The sequence below is a fragment of the Plectropomus leopardus genome, chromosome 20, assembly GCF_026936395.1.
Source record: "Plectropomus leopardus strain MGB_pleo_1.0 chromosome 20, ASM2693639v1, whole genome shotgun sequence".
NCBI lineage: Eukaryota > Metazoa > Chordata > Actinopteri > Perciformes > Serranidae > Plectropomus > Plectropomus leopardus.
The window spans coordinates 20,157,764-20,173,430 of NC_142195.1; the positions used below are offsets into that span (position 1 = coordinate 20,157,764).

Sequence of the window (15,667 nt, forward strand, 5' to 3'; positions counted from 1 at the left end):
CAGTGAGCAACTTGGCATTTGATGTCCCGCAAATTGCATGAAATAAGTAAAAGAAAAACACCTGAAAATTTGTTTGTTGAAAATTAAGGCAGTTAGAAAATGTAAAAAAGCAATGTTATTATTATTATATTTTTTTAACGATTATCTTAATATCATCTATCTATCTATCTATCTATCTATCTATCTATCTATCTATCTCTCTATATATAATTTATTATTTATTTCATGTTTCATATTTTGTCTGTCTTTATTGTTTTAACCCTTTTTTCTTTTCTTGCTAAATTTCAGGTAACTTTCTTACAACTTGTAACTTCCTCCTGTGTTTTAGAAAAGAAATCAAACAGGTTTCAAAGAGCTAAGGTCATTTGCTACAAGGCATTACTACTGCCCATTTAAGTGTGTTTTTATTTTCTACCTGCCCTAGGTTGCCAGACATTTCAGCCCTTCAGTGGAAATCAGAGTGCAGGGGGTGGATGGCATCTTAATGTCAGCTCCAATATAGGTAATTCTTGACAGTGAACATTTTATTGGCTTAAAGGCGCATTCATTCTTTCTTTTTGTATTGTGGGAAAATGGAACAAACTAGAAGTATGAATAATATTGCTTCCCCAAGTTGCTATGGTTAACATGTCTGTGGTGGCAGACCAGTTTCCCTCTAGGGGATTAATAAAGTGAATCCTTTGTCAGCAAACAAGTGTCAGCATCCAGAAGACACAGAGCAAAATTCATTTTGAGTCATTTTTTTTGGCCACCTGACAATATTTCTATGACACAAATATCTAAGGGGCCGTGTCCCCTGAAGTATTTTTTCCTAGAGCCAGGCAACACATTCTCATCCTGACTTGTCACATGTTGCCACTTTGTCAGCAAACTTCTGCATTTACATATTATGAGTTAGGTATCCTTCTGCATCTGCCATTTACATTCTGTGATGCCGCTACTGTGATGGTTATGTTTAGGCAACAAGGGCATGGATGGTTAGGTTTAGGGGAAGGAGGCACATGGTAAGGTGTAGAAAAAACACGACATTCACACAGGAAGCAAACACTGCATTCTCTCATGAAAATCTGATGTGTGTGGGACCCATCCACCAACACTCCCGCCCACCATATAGGCGCCCTTTTGCTCCATATATTATGTCATTACTGGCAATGTTTTAACCTGATGAGATCTTACTGCATTACATGCGCACATGACCGATTCCGTCCCACTGCGTCCTCAAGTGATGCCGCCCATGCGCTTATCGGGCGGCGGAGGTACCATCCTCCACAAGCGTAAAATAATACTGTCCCCGCTTCTGTCCATCCCTTTTTGTGTCGTGCACTTACACTAAAAACACTAACAGAGTGGTGCTATTTAATGTGAATGAGAATGGGCTGGGCCAGCACATTTTTAAAAATTCTGTGCAATGGGAGTGCTGCGTATTTACCTTACTACTACTCTCTACTACTGCTCTACTCTGAGTGTCAAGAGTTGAAAGACTTTGAGTAAAACACTTCGCTTGTCACTGTCACTTTTTATCTAACCCTCCAACCACAGTGTAGGAGGAGCAGGACAAATACACAAAGACCAACTGTCACATCCAACGTAAACAAGCGCTAAACAACATCAGTGATTGAGGAGAAATATGTTAATATACAGTATATATATATTTATATTAATATATATTTCCTCTCATAAACCCACATAGACCGACCGGTCTGCCCTCTTTCCCATACATGTTTCAGCCTGCCCTTCACCCTGAGCACGTACTCTACCTTGTGCCGACATTTTTACTTTGGCAAATTTTCCATATTTTAAAACATGTACAACAGGTACACAAGCTGTACCCCCAAACTGCTCTCAAGCGCTCCCATCTGGGCGTGTCCTGAGAAGCGCCTGGCGTTTTTTAGATGGGGGAAAAAAACAACGCTTTAGTGGATGCAAGGCTTAACTTTTTAGCACTAAATGCTTCACAATGTTCACCAGCCAGTCACTAACTTTGTCTGTAATCTGACTCTGGATATTTAGCATTCAGTGAGCTTCAGAGATTTGAAGATGAAAACAGCTGCCTGTTGCCATTGAAAGGATATTGGTGAGAGCAGAGCTATGGGACTAGAGAACCAAAACAATGAGCTGTAAGTCCTTACGATGCTCCATCGAACTAAGAACTGCAGAGTTGGGTGATAATTTGTAGGTTTTGACTATAAGCATTCCCTTTGATATTATACAGTCATATAGACGATTGTTAGTATAACAATTATTGGTAAATTCAGCTGTAATTTGTTTGATAGAAGCTGTATTATTAATGTGTTAATGCTGTTGAAAGCAGGATTAATTATGTATTGTTGATGGTGTTTGTTGGTAGAAAGCTTTCAGTTCACATAACATCCAAATGTTTGTGTGTGTGTAAAGGTAATGAAAACACCCTCAAACTGCATTAAGTCATTCATACCCCTCTGTTGCACACATGTAATTATACCTGGTCATAGCTGCTCACGCAAGACCTAAATCTCTTAACTGTTTATTGGTAAACCATTAAATTGTACCTTTGAGTAAATCTATAAACACAGTTATTGACTCTCAGCTGTAACGTGTACACTGTTCAACACAGCGGGCAGTAAGGGCAAAGTGGTAATTTACAGGATTTTTCTTTATTTACAGGAGCTGCATTAATTACATGTTGTTGCATTCATTTTTTTTTAAAGCATTAAGAAAAACAGTCTTGATGCTGGGATTTTCTCGATATCCGATGGAGTTTTGAAAGGATTTAACAACCCCGCAAGGTTAGAGTGATTACTCCACCCATAACACAAAGTTATCCTTAAATTGAAGTGAAAACAAGAAGATCCTCTAAATTAGGTTTTCATGTAACAACAGGATTATGTATAGTGAATCCTGTTTTACTTGTGCACAGTCTGTCTGTCTTTATGTGGATCTTTTTAGGCACCAGCAGAGTTAAAAGAGATTTACTAAGAGCAAAATTCATTTTACTTGAAGTATAAGAACACACCACATCTCTTTCTCTAAATGTTTATAGCATACTCTCTAAATATATATACCATGCTCCCTCCAACGGTCTAATTTCTTCTAAAATATGATAATTAAAACGAGGTGGGTGCACACCATACCCACCCCCTCAACTGCCACTGTGCCGCTGCCATCCACCTCAGCACAGTCCAGTCCTTTTCATTGCATAAACATCCAATTACATAAACTAAGCGCTAGATTTACAGCACAGCCGGGCCCTGACGTTGTGGGCGGCGCTCATTTTGTGATCACTGACGCCTCTTACATTCTGACACATCACCGTTTGGGCGAGAATAGCTGATCTCTGAGTCTTCCAGGCTGCAGGGTTTTCTCTTTTCAGTAACCCAACTCCTACGCCAGGCGCCCTAGCGCACAGCTTCCGGCTGTGTAGTAAGCCCATGCACACATACGCACACGCATCTCCTTCCGGTGATGCTTGACCGTAGCGGCGCTCGGTGAGGGCCCTCATGAGGTTTGGCTTTTCGATTGGCTGCTTGACGCCCACGATTGCCAGAGTGCTGTTGAGGAAAAATTCCTGTCAGAGTGTGAGATCAAGGTTGTCAGTGTAAAGATTCACCTTAGCTGGCAGTCACTATGTCATTGCCATCAGCATTTCCCAAATATTACTTTAATGGATGTGTTCAGCAGACAGTTACTTTTGTCTTTGTTTTGTCTGTTCTGTCTGTTCATAATGTCACCTGTCTCTTTCTTTTAAAAACTTCAAATGTATTGACTAAAAAAACTTTATGTAACTCTTTAGAAACCATTTTGCCCACTGTTATAATAGTATGTTGGAATGATTGCAAGTTTTCTTAGGCTTCAAATGGTTCCTAAACATAAGAAAAGAGATATTTCACTGTCATTTCACTGTGACTTTTATGACTTCTCTTAAATGAGAGAGAATGTAACACCCTGCAGGATTCAACTGAGGCCATGTGGTTTCAGAGGCTTAATTGGCTAAATGTGAAGGTAGTTTAATTGAATTTAGGTTGTTTCTGCTCCTTGTTAGCCGTCATTGTCCAGCTAGACAAGCAACAGTTAGTGAAGTGAAGATAGTCACTGCAAACGAATCTGTGTCTAAATGCACAGAGATGATGTGCGGGCGTTCAGTATAAAGGTCACTTTGTTTAAGTTCTGTATTTATGGAAACTACACCAGAGAACTACTCATTATTTTGCCTACGTGTCTCATAGTCAGACAAGGTAATGCAACAGAAGTTTCTTATTTTCACACTATTCATCAACACAATCAAACTATCTATCAGGAGAAACATGTAAAGTGCGAATCTTGTCCTTGATTCTTAGGCCATGTGTTGAGGATAACGGCCCTAATGAAAAGTTAAAAGTCTTTCCTTTGCATTTTTAAAAAATGTTGCATTTATATGAAAACAATGCTCATGTACACAGATCTGCAAAAACAACTGAAAACACTGCAGTACGCATGCCAGGCCAGTAGTTTGCGGTGTGACTTTGGAATTACACACCATAAAATAGGATGCAATGCAGTTTGTAAATTCCTTGTAAATGCCCTAAAATTAAGAAATAAGTAAGAACGAGGCTTAGTTTAAATGCTCGTGTGTTAAATTTAATAGGAGATGCACATTCGGCTGTCTTCATTTGCAGGTTTAAGTGGTTATAATATGCACCAGTATGATCTGACAACAATAGTGCATTCAGTCTATCAATGGCTCTGAGCAATAGAAGATTGTTTTACAGACAAAGTATCATCTTTAAGAACTCTGGGTCACTTCATAACACATGTAGGAAATAGTTCGACCTCTACTGAACTCCTTTCAGCCGATAATTGTTTTGGTTCTCTGATCCTCAACATAACAACTTTGGTTTACTCTAACTGCTCTCAAAGTGTCACTTTCAGCTGCGACGGGTAGCTGTTATCAGCGAAAACCCTATAAATGCAGCGCTCTAACTGTGCTTGCTCAGATAGATGACGTTAGCAACTAGCTCGTGGAGAATTTAGCAGCTAAAGAGTCAGATGTCTGCGTCTGGAGCTGGTGGAAGCCAGTGCATATTGGACTTTATCAGATGGCCAGAAACACAAAACATAACTACATGAATTCTAATGTTAAGGTGTACATAAGCAAATGATTGTGAACAAGTTTGACATGTCATTTTAAAAGATGATATGTCAGTGACGTTTTTCTGCCCTCCTTAAGAGTCCAAGAGATTACATGAAAAGATTCAACTCAAATTTGTGTTTTTGAGGCCGTAATTGCTGTTGTCATATACTAACTAACATGTAATGGCATTTCTAATGTTTTGGCACATTTATCTGTTTCAGTTTGTTGGATCAATAAGATTTCTCCTTTCTACTTTGAGCCCCAGGTGCACAATGTAATCCTGTCTTTTTCAATCTTTACAGTAAAAAATAAAAACGTCACAAAGCAATTCCTTATTCCTAAATTTTATATCATTTACTATGAGTACATTACTTAAATGGAAATTCCCCAAAAAACCTTGTTCAAAAGCTTCTGACCGGCAGGGTGTTTTGAATTTCCAGGAAATGGTGACACAAAACAAATGATGTCAGCCGCCATCACGAGCAGCACTAGCTGTAGCAAGTGTGGGTGGGATTACACAGTGACAGCTGCGTGAGATCATTACGATTCGGGAAAGGGGGGTAACAAGGGGGAGAACCTGAGAGTTGGGGGAAGGGAGGGGTCGGGGAATAATGGAGTTGGGGGAGAGGGGCGGGGGGCTTTTGTGGCGACATTCTTTTCTCGGAGGAATGTGTACACTTTTATGTTGTATGTTTGAAAAGTTAAAGTGAATAAATAATTCCAGAGCTACGTAATAATAACCCAATATGGTTCTTCTGCATTTACATGGAGGACATAAAGCAAGAGACATGCATGAGGACTGTTCAGGTTTAGACGAGTTGATATGTGGGATATCAGAATGGGAGGAGAGGGGGGGACTCGGGGGAAAAGGAAGACGGGTGACTCACGGGCTTCCAGTAAGAGGTCTGACTCAGCTACTGGAAGCCCCCTGACCCTGCTGCAGACGATGTCTGGCCAATAATCAGTGTTTTGTAGTGTGCTGGAGAAAAGAGAGACCCCAAAGGTCAGAAAAAATGGAAAATAAGCAAGGGAATATGCTAAACAGCTGTCACTACTTTTACTTTTTCTCGGGTTAGGGGTGAAAATGTGCTTTTAAACTACAGAGATTATGAACAATGCAAAGTAGTTGGGTTGTTTTTATGTGTTTTCAGTTTTTGTCACTGGAGAGAAAACAAAGAAAAAATGTCCATGAAATGGTTTTGTATTAACAGGATGTTTTGGAAAATTTTTCAGAACATATTGTTTTAGCTATTGTTAAAAACATGTTCCAAAAAAAGCCAAAACATGTCTAATATTGCACAAAATACGTTCCTTGTATTACTAGTTTAGAATCAATGCTTCAGTGCATGGCAATTGAAACATCATATGCATTAAGTTTATGTGCATTGATATATCCCTCATCTTCACTGTCCCTGTGAAAAGAACAGAAACAAAACACTCGCACACTTTATTTGTTGTTTCAGTCAGTCCCTCATGCTGTTTCCTGCAGTGATCCAGCTTCCTGATAAATCTTGTGACCTGTGAATTGTGTTGCTATAGTGATTTTAAAAGAAAGAAAGCGAGTGAGAAAGGGGATCACTTTCACCCACGGCGATAGCAGCCATGTAATGACAGGAAGTGCTTTTCAGGTGTCCCATTATGAGTCAGTTTGGCCGACAGCTGATCAGTAGATGAATGCTAACTTTTGTTGCATTTAAAAAGGTTCCCTTTTTTTTGCTGTTTACTCTTTTGGTTGGCTTTTATTTAGCGAGACAACAGGGGAAATGCAGGTGTTTAATTATGTAATTGATGACTAAGGTCTGAACGTCAGTCGTTATCTGCCTGTGCTTCCTCCTGCTGTTGAGAACAGATATGAACACATGAGGAGGCATCGAATCAATCGAGAACAACTTTTGCCTATCAAATGTCTTATACCCCATAACTTTGTTTTATCTATGTCGTGTACTTGGTTTTGGGTTCTCACTCTTAGAAAACTGCACCAGAGTTTACCAGGAAAAGGATCGATGTTGTCGCCTTTATATATTCCTTAAACTTAAAGAGGAAACAAAATTCAATTGAAGAAATCACATCGATAAAGCCTAGACACACAAAACCGGCATAGAAGAACTAGTCACGACAAAGGCTGCAATGTATTCTAGTTAGGATGACATCCTAGGAATTAGTGCTTTACGAATGATGTCACGTTCTTAAAATGTAGATAACATAAAATATCTACATAATAACCTGCAATGTTTGTTTCCGTTTGTTTGCTTACCTCAGTGCCCATCAGAGTGATTTCTCTTATCAGTGGGCTTCGCCAGATCTGATTCAACAAGCTGACTATTGCCAAAGTTGCAGGACAATCCGCCAAAACTAGAGAAGCAGACGGTTAATGACTGCCCGACACTGACCTACGGCCGAATGTTGGCCTAGAATCAACTGACCACTTGGCTTGAATGGAAAAATAACTCTTGAACAAGACTGAAAATTTAAGGAACTCTCTGAGTGAAGCCAAAGTGATACAAACTCCTGTTCCTCCTCCTCCTCCTCTTCCTCCTCTTCCTCCTCCTCCTCCTCCAGTCTTGCCTCCTCCACCTCTTCGTGTGGGACTCCTGTGATGGTTGCTGATGATGGATGATGGTCGGACAGAGGGCCTGTTTCCTGGATGTGCCCTTCACTTCCATGTCACACTCACAGATATCCTCTGAGGATGAGAGGTGAACACACACATGCACATACATGACCAACATTCACACACACACACACACACACACACCATAGGCTACCTTACATTTTCTGTGGGAATACATCCTCTCTTTGACCTACATCTGCTTTACAGATGTGACAATAGCTAAACTTGCTTTTATGTATTTGAAGTACTTTTTTCATATTGTTTTCTAAGAGACTTGCCTGAAGTTCAGAGGTGTTAGGCACTTCTGAGAAATGCCCAACACCTCTGTGCATCCATCTGAAACATTTGAAGTCATATAACAGCACAGTGAGCATATAAAATATGATGAGTACCTGTGAAAAGACATCAAGCAGGTGAAGGCATTCACAGACCCTCCTCAGGCTAAATGTTCTGCCAAAAACGACAAACTTGCTTCCAACAAATCCCCGAAAAACAGTGTGATTCACAGCTCAGAAAATTCCAACAGAGACGGAACCTCAGTACTGCAGTGTACTGATTGCCAACGTACTCTTTTTGTGTGTTTATCACTCTTGAAGAAAGACAAATTGTTCAATATCGTTGATGTAACTTGTTATGTAAGAGCTCCTTCATTACAAAGACGCTTTCTTGTTTTATTTGTATAGAACAAAAAAAAAAAGAAAAATAGATGGCATATATCCAGACTTTTTAGAAATGCAGCTTTTTCTTTCTATTCTGGGACTAACATTTTGGATTTTTGGTGACTAAAAACAGAGCCTATTCATAACACTCTTCAGAATTTTGTTTAAAACACATGTGAGCAATTCAGTTGTTGCCGTCAGAGGCATGACTTTCACTTCTTTGGAAACTTGCACAATTGTGTGTGGGTGACATAACAGAACTTTTTTTGTTTTTAGAGATATTCTCGTCCATATAAACAGATGTGGCTTTATTGTTATGTTGTAATTTAAAACTTTGACACTGGTTCATGACTCCTTTGTCCTCTGTCTCCTCTCCTCACTTGATCTCAATTATCCATCATCTCATGACCCTATGTACTGTCTAATTAAAGCTGACAACCCATGAAGAGTAAATATTTAAAAGGAGTCAGTGAAACATACTCATGTAACTGTTTTTTTTAAAGACACAGCGTAGGCACTCTTGCCTTCCTTTCTGTATCTGTATCTGTATGAAGTGCCCACTCTGCTGCTTCCAAATCCTCCCAATAACACGTTAAACTCAACACACGTCTGAGGTGGGATGTGAACCGCCCACGCTCTTACTAAAAACAAAAGTAAAGATACATCTGGGAGCAAGCGTAGTCTGTGAGTGTTTTGATTTACTTCTGTAATTTCACTGCAGCTCCGGTGGTTTTACTGTAAACCACTCCTACACTGTCTGCAGATGTGGCACTGGATTTAGTGGGAGGGAATGTATTTGTGTGTGTGTGTGTGTGTGTGTGTGTGTGTGTGTGTGTGTGTGTGTGTGTGTGTGTGTGTGTGTGTGCGCGCGTGTACATGCGTGTGTGTGTGACTGCGTGCGTGTGTTTTGCTACATGTCCAAACCATATTGAATTCTTTCAAAGGAATTATGTTGTTTTCAAAGAACACTGACTTTTATTCTTTTCATTAATTGATCAGTCACTCAGATTTGTTTTCCTAGTCTTTTCCCCTCACTTCCTCACAATGAGTAATACTCTGCACTCATTATTGGTGTAAACAGTATAATTGAAGACACCCTGCAAACACAATGACTGATCAATCCTGTTGGTTTAGAAAAATATCAGAGAGCAACAATGCCTAATGCAAGAAACAGAAGACAGGCATTTTTTCTGTCTTTAAGTAATTAGCAGTAAAACCCAGTTGCAAGAAAAAACATTGGCATTGTACATTTCTACAAACCCCAAATATGTTACATTTGAATGTTATTATGTAGTGGATATGTTGAAACTTTACATGTCTTTACATTTCAACAATGCTGTGGATATTGTTATGTTTAGGCACAATAACCACTATGTTATGGAAAGGAAAGGATCATGTTTTGAAGTTAAATTATCTGGTTTTGGTGCCATAATCCCAGCTGGAAACGCAGTAATGTCGTGATGTTTTGGTCTCGAACAGTGGTCTGCAGCTAGGCAGGCATTTCACCAAGGTGCAAGGTTCCTGGGGTCATTAAAAAACCTGGAAAAGTAATGCAATTTTAGAATCTCATTATCCAGGCCTGGAAAGGTCATGAAATTACTAAAAATCATTGAAAGTTTTGGAAAATTAATGGCATTTTGTTCTGTTATAAAATTGTCAAAGTAATCTCACGCGTTTTTCATAAAGTCGTTTGTCAGTTGTTGCAATAGTTGCATTGAAGGACTTGCAATGTATAGGAGGTATAGGACCTTGGGTAAACAACTTTCATAAATGAAAAGATATTTTTGTATTTATGTCCAAATCTTTTAGTGATGTAAGACTTTGGTCACAGTTTAATGAAAAATCCAAAACTCACTGTCTATTTGTTTCCGTAAGTTACAATGTTTTCCAAGAGTATCCTGCAGCCAGCAGGCACAGTAAAACAAAAAAATGTTTCTGAATATGTCAATCCATCTGTTCAATTTCACCAGCCCATGTTGATTCAGTAAAAAAGGGTCCATCTGTAAAAGTCACGTTATCTTACCAACCAAAGAGTGACTTTATTAAATAACAATAATGTTTTGTTGTACCATGGTCATGGAAGACTGGAAGATGTTGTGTTGTATTTGTCATTATCCAGGCCACATTTCAAACATGGTTAACATTTTAATGATTGCTCAGGGCTCATGTCATAAACTTTATTTAAACATTACTACTCCATGATTTAAACACATCCATGACCTCATTATTTTCCAAAAAGGGGAATTTTACTTCTGACTCTGTACTTTTTTTCTTTGTTATTCTCGCATTATTTTTCTGTAACTTCTTAGCTTGTTGTGGATGATTTCATGTCATAGATTCAGCAGAGAGCAGAGTGACATTCTTTGGCTGCACCTTGTCCTTTCTTTATTCAGTGGACAATTACCAGTTTTTTGTTATTGCTTTTAAGCTGTGTGATGGAGCCAAAGACAATTTTCTACACTGTGCACAATATAATTCCTAACTAGCTAACTCATTTTCTATATTGCACCACCTAGTTATGACTAAAACATATCAGTTCAGTCGTTAGAAACATATGTTGGCATTGTATGTTTTTGCAAACCACTCAGATGTTACATTTGTTCATTTTATGAGTTAAATGAGCTGACGTTTTCATCGGGAGGTGGAGGAGACGGTGGATAGTGTGTTGCAGACAACTGTTCGAGAACCAATAACCCACAAATTCGGTCGCTTTTTATCAAGTCATCATTGCCTTTTTCAAAAGCTTTTTAGCCATCAACCTTGATTATTTTTAAGCAAAAAAACAACCACAATAAGCAATTGTTTTGTTCAATGACATCACTGCATTTCCTACAGGATAGTGCCACTAAAGTGGTTATCTTTCACTGAGACATTGCTGTGTTTTTTGTGGGACAGTGCCATGAAAAGCAGTTTTTTTTAGCCACCTCGCTGTGTTTGCATCAGGGGTAGAGCAACAAGTGGTTGTTTTTGTACTGTGATATTGCTGCATTTCCTGCAGGATAGTGCCACAAAAAGTGGTTGTTTTGTACCAAGACATTGCTGCGTTTCCAACTAGGATTATTCCACTAAAATCAAGTATTTTAAGCCAAAACATGATCTTTTCCTAACCATAACCACATGATTTTGTGCCTAAAAATATCCACGTTAACCACAGCGTTTAAAGGTAACATTTCAATGTAGAACGTAGAAATATACAATGCCAACTTTATTCTGGCGACTGGGTTGAATATACTGTTTTACAGTAGATAGATATCACAATATCAATCAGTTTGATATTTTCAAATCACATTTAAAAAAAAGAAGAAAGTTAAAGAAAAAATGGTTTCTGTATACATTTTCAAAGAATCTTGACAATAACTGCAGTACACTTTTGCTTCGCTTTTCCACATCCGTCTCTGTGACCTAGAATCCTTATGTTTCCACAGCTGGTCACATTCCTTTCATTCCTCCACATAATAAGATGGATGTAACATCTATATTCATCTCAGTGACCAAATGTAAACAGTCGGCACCAAACGAAAAGAATGCAAAGGATTCTGAGGGCATCCTGGACTTTCTATTCATTCTGTCAAGGTTCACTGAAAAACAAACTTGTTTTCACCCAGGAGCTGTATTGTTTCTTCACATGTGTTGTTGTGCTGCTGATGAATTCAGTTGAGCTCCGAGCAGCTGAAAGTGTTTATGCTGGCCTTTAGGTGCAGGTGCACAATCATACCCAAGGGAAGGAAATAGAGGGGAGGGGTTTGAATGTGACACAAACAGGAAACCAGCTTTGTGTTCCCTCCTGCTCAGTGGTGCACACGAAAGGCCGCGTAATCTGTGTCATTGGCTTATCCAACACAATATGCTTACATAACAGACATTGTTGAAAGATATTAACCTACTAAATCCACCTCTATTATAATGAAACCTTTTTAAAATCTCTCATTGGTCATATTTTTTATCTTCACACAGACCTCCGTGTGAGGACAGATCATTGGAGTCAGTATTTAATGGGAGGTCTGGGCAAAATGCCAGTGGAAGTTCAGGAAATGCCTCTTGAAGTTAAAAAAAAACAAAAAGAAATCACAAAAGCTCCTTTTAGCATGTTCAAATTAGTTTCTGGTCATACAGGGGGCATCTGTCCTCTTTGTCCCACCGTAAGTGACCATGTCTTTTTTAATGTGTTCCTGCTTGGAAAAAATGAAAGTAATTATTCAACCAAAATAAGCAAATACTGAACATGAAGTAGTAAAACTGTAAGCACCACGTAGCCAGCAGACTAAAAACCTGCCAGCCGATGTAAACTAGTGGATATCAGAAAATAATAACAAACCTTTCCAGCAAAGTGCAAAAAAAGTGCTCGGCACAATTTGAATTTACTCTTAAAAAACAATTTAAAAACTGAGTCAGAGATTTCTTTCTTAGCAGGTTATACATTTTAAAAGATACTTGTTAAAAACATGTGAATAGACTCTGAACTGCACAGTACTGCATCCTAGAGGTAGACTGTTTCTGTCCATGATTTATGTCCTTCATAGCAGCTCGTTTCTCAGCTTAGAGGGTGTGTGCATTGTGCTGTTTGGTTAGCTGTTAATAAGAGTCTGTAACTTCCTAGCGGCTCATTCTTCATTTCATCTCCTTCATGGTCACACCTCCATTGTTTCAGAGCAGAGAATACTGCTCATTGTTTTCACAATTTTCAAACCATACTTGGTGATTTTGTCAATCGTTCAAATTTGGCTGGGTGGTAGCACATTTTTCTGTGCAAACTCATTACACTTATTTATTTTTGCTTTAGCTTGGACTTAAATGTCATTGCCAAAACAGTCTATTTTTTTAATCTTTAAATGATTGATTGTGATGACAATTCTGATGATGTTGATAGAACATAGAAAATCATGTACGATCTTTCAAACCTCAATATTTATTCCATACATATAAAGTATCTGGCTTGTCTACTTCAGTTTGTAGGACTGTGTGTACTGGGAGCAGGGTGTGTTTTTCTTGCGTGTGTGTCCAAGGGGTGTCCTGCATGGTGTGGGAACAGGTCCTACCCATGTACAGGAAAGACATTAGGAACAACATGAGTGTTGGGGGAGTGGGAGGGGGACAGACAGAGGGACGGGCCAAGGTGGGGGGCTTTCAGGGAAAGGAGGAAACGAATGGAGAACACCCTCGACTTCTCATGCTCACAACAAAACCCCTCCCCCTGCCCCTTCCCCACCCAGCCTCCCCTTACAAGTGTGAAGTGTCCCTCCTCAACAATAAGTGCAGTGCAGCGTGGAGCAACAACAAATAGTGCGTCACTAACGAGTCACGGCAAACATTCCTGCCTGTCTGCGTTTGCATGTTGTCTTCTGATTCTCGCCGCTTCGTCCCAGACTTTAGGAGTGTGTTTGGGACAGACAGTTTGTAATGGGAGGGGTGAGATGTTTTTCTCCAAACAGTATGGAGACTTTTTTGACTGTGTCGGGTACAGTTTTTATCACGATCTGGCTATCACAAGATCCTTTCTAATGAGTTTTGCCCGGAAGATGACTTGTGTAATCGTCTGATGTAACTTAAACTAGAAGAATTGAATTTGTGGGTTAAGCAATACTGCAGATTGGCTGTATTGGATGTTTTAGAAGTGGTTATTTTATAATAGTCATATATCAGTTTCTTTGTAGAGACACTGAAAATGTCAAATTTTCAGGAATAAAAACAAAACAAAGCAAAAAAAAAGCCTCATTTCAAGTCAGGTTGCCAGTTATTTCTGTAGTTATCCAACTTGATTTGTCATTTCATAAGATTGAAGATGGCCTAAGCTCTTAGATATATGTAATGATTTTCATGTGAAGATCAGCAATGAGGAACATGAGGTTTTTCATATATAAACAACAATTTGTGACCAAAATCTGGACCACAAACAGTTGTTGTGTAAACATCAGCAGCAATAGAGAGGGAAGAGTTTGTTTGTTTTTAAGTGCCACTCCAGCTCCGCTCATGGAAGTGATTCATTCCTGTAGAGAAAGCAATCAAACCAGAAATAACCAAATACACAGGAGCTTCTACGAGGTGTTTCACAGATAAAGCAAATTCAGAATACAAAAAAACAGTGTTATTAGTGGCCATAGACACATTTACAGCTTGTAAACAATGATGACCTACATAACGATGCGCTTGTCGAGGTACGCAAGGGCACCAACCACCGAAGATCGCAAGTGACACATAAACAAACTGACTGAGAAATGAGGACAGACTTCCAGATCTGTTTGCCATTAGTGAGTGTGCAGAAAAACATTGGCAAGTGGCTCAATATCCAGTGGACATATACGTATACATGTATTTAGTTAAGACACTTAGCCTGAACAGATGGTTTTTTTTTTTACTAACAACCTCACAGCTAAATGTACACTGCTCAGTGGAACAGAAAAAAGTGACCTCAGGAAGTCAAATATCTACAGTCCAACACCTAGAAACAACAGCAAACACCAAATTTCTCAGATTTTGGTTTACCAAACCAGAGCCAAAACAATGATTTTGAGCCTTATTGCCTCTTTATGGGTAAAATAGTTACTGTAAATGCACTACTAACAATTAGCTTAACTGTGACAAGTGAAAATATTGTTTATAAGCCATTTTTGATCCATAATCCTTTTGTAAATGAAAATTTTCTCATTCAACTCAACAAGCTTTAATAGGCTTCTGGCTCCACAGCAACATCTATAATCAGACCACAGCTTGATGTGTAGCAACTTTCAGTAAACTGTGGATGAAAAATTATGAGTACAAGGACAATTCACGCGAAAACGTCTGATTCATGCAAGGCATGCTTCCTGGGAATAAGTTCATGTAATGAATGATCTCTGTATTAGAGGTAAATTCAATTATAAGCGCTGCAAAATAAGACGGTTTGGAAGACAACAATAGTTGATTCATATCTAACTCACTTAATGACCAGGTTGCAGTTTGGCCTTCTGACCCCAGTTTTTGTCCATGAGTCCCATTGGTGGCCTCCTAATTAGTACAATGTTACAATTGGGTCTTTCATATATCGCTCAGACAACCACTCTACTCAGGCTGACTGTTGTTTTTTAAAAGACAAGACAGTCTGGAGTGGTTAAACTAGTTGTGCTGGTTTAGCAAAGGACGGAGGAATGTCTGATATCCAGGTTCGAAAACTATGTCACAGATAGAGTTTGCCTTAATGTGTTGTCAAATCTTTGTCCATCTAGTTAAACAGTTCACATTCACTTATTCTTAGAATGAGTAAAAATTTCTTTATTTCCTCTTTTGGATTTGGATTTCTGTTTCCATGCAAGTTAGGTTGACTGGTGACTCTAAACT

General features: G+C 38.9%; 1 long non-coding RNA gene across 2 annotated transcripts; it reads right to left on the reverse strand.

Annotated features, from left to right (window-relative positions):
• Positions 1–2,620: 2,620 nt before the first annotated feature.
• LOC148186211 (uncharacterized) lies at positions 2,621–8,497 on the reverse strand. Of its 2 annotated transcripts, none has more exons than XR_015775144.1 (3): positions 8,090–8,497; positions 7,341–7,769; positions 2,621–3,527 (listed from the first exon to the last, which is right to left on the reverse strand). It is a non-coding gene; the product is annotated as an uncharacterized LOC148186211 (long non-coding RNA). The 2 variants fall into 2 exon arrangements; XR_015775146.1 differs by having other exon boundaries at positions 2,621–3,544.
• Positions 8,498–15,667: the final 7,170 nt, after the last annotated feature.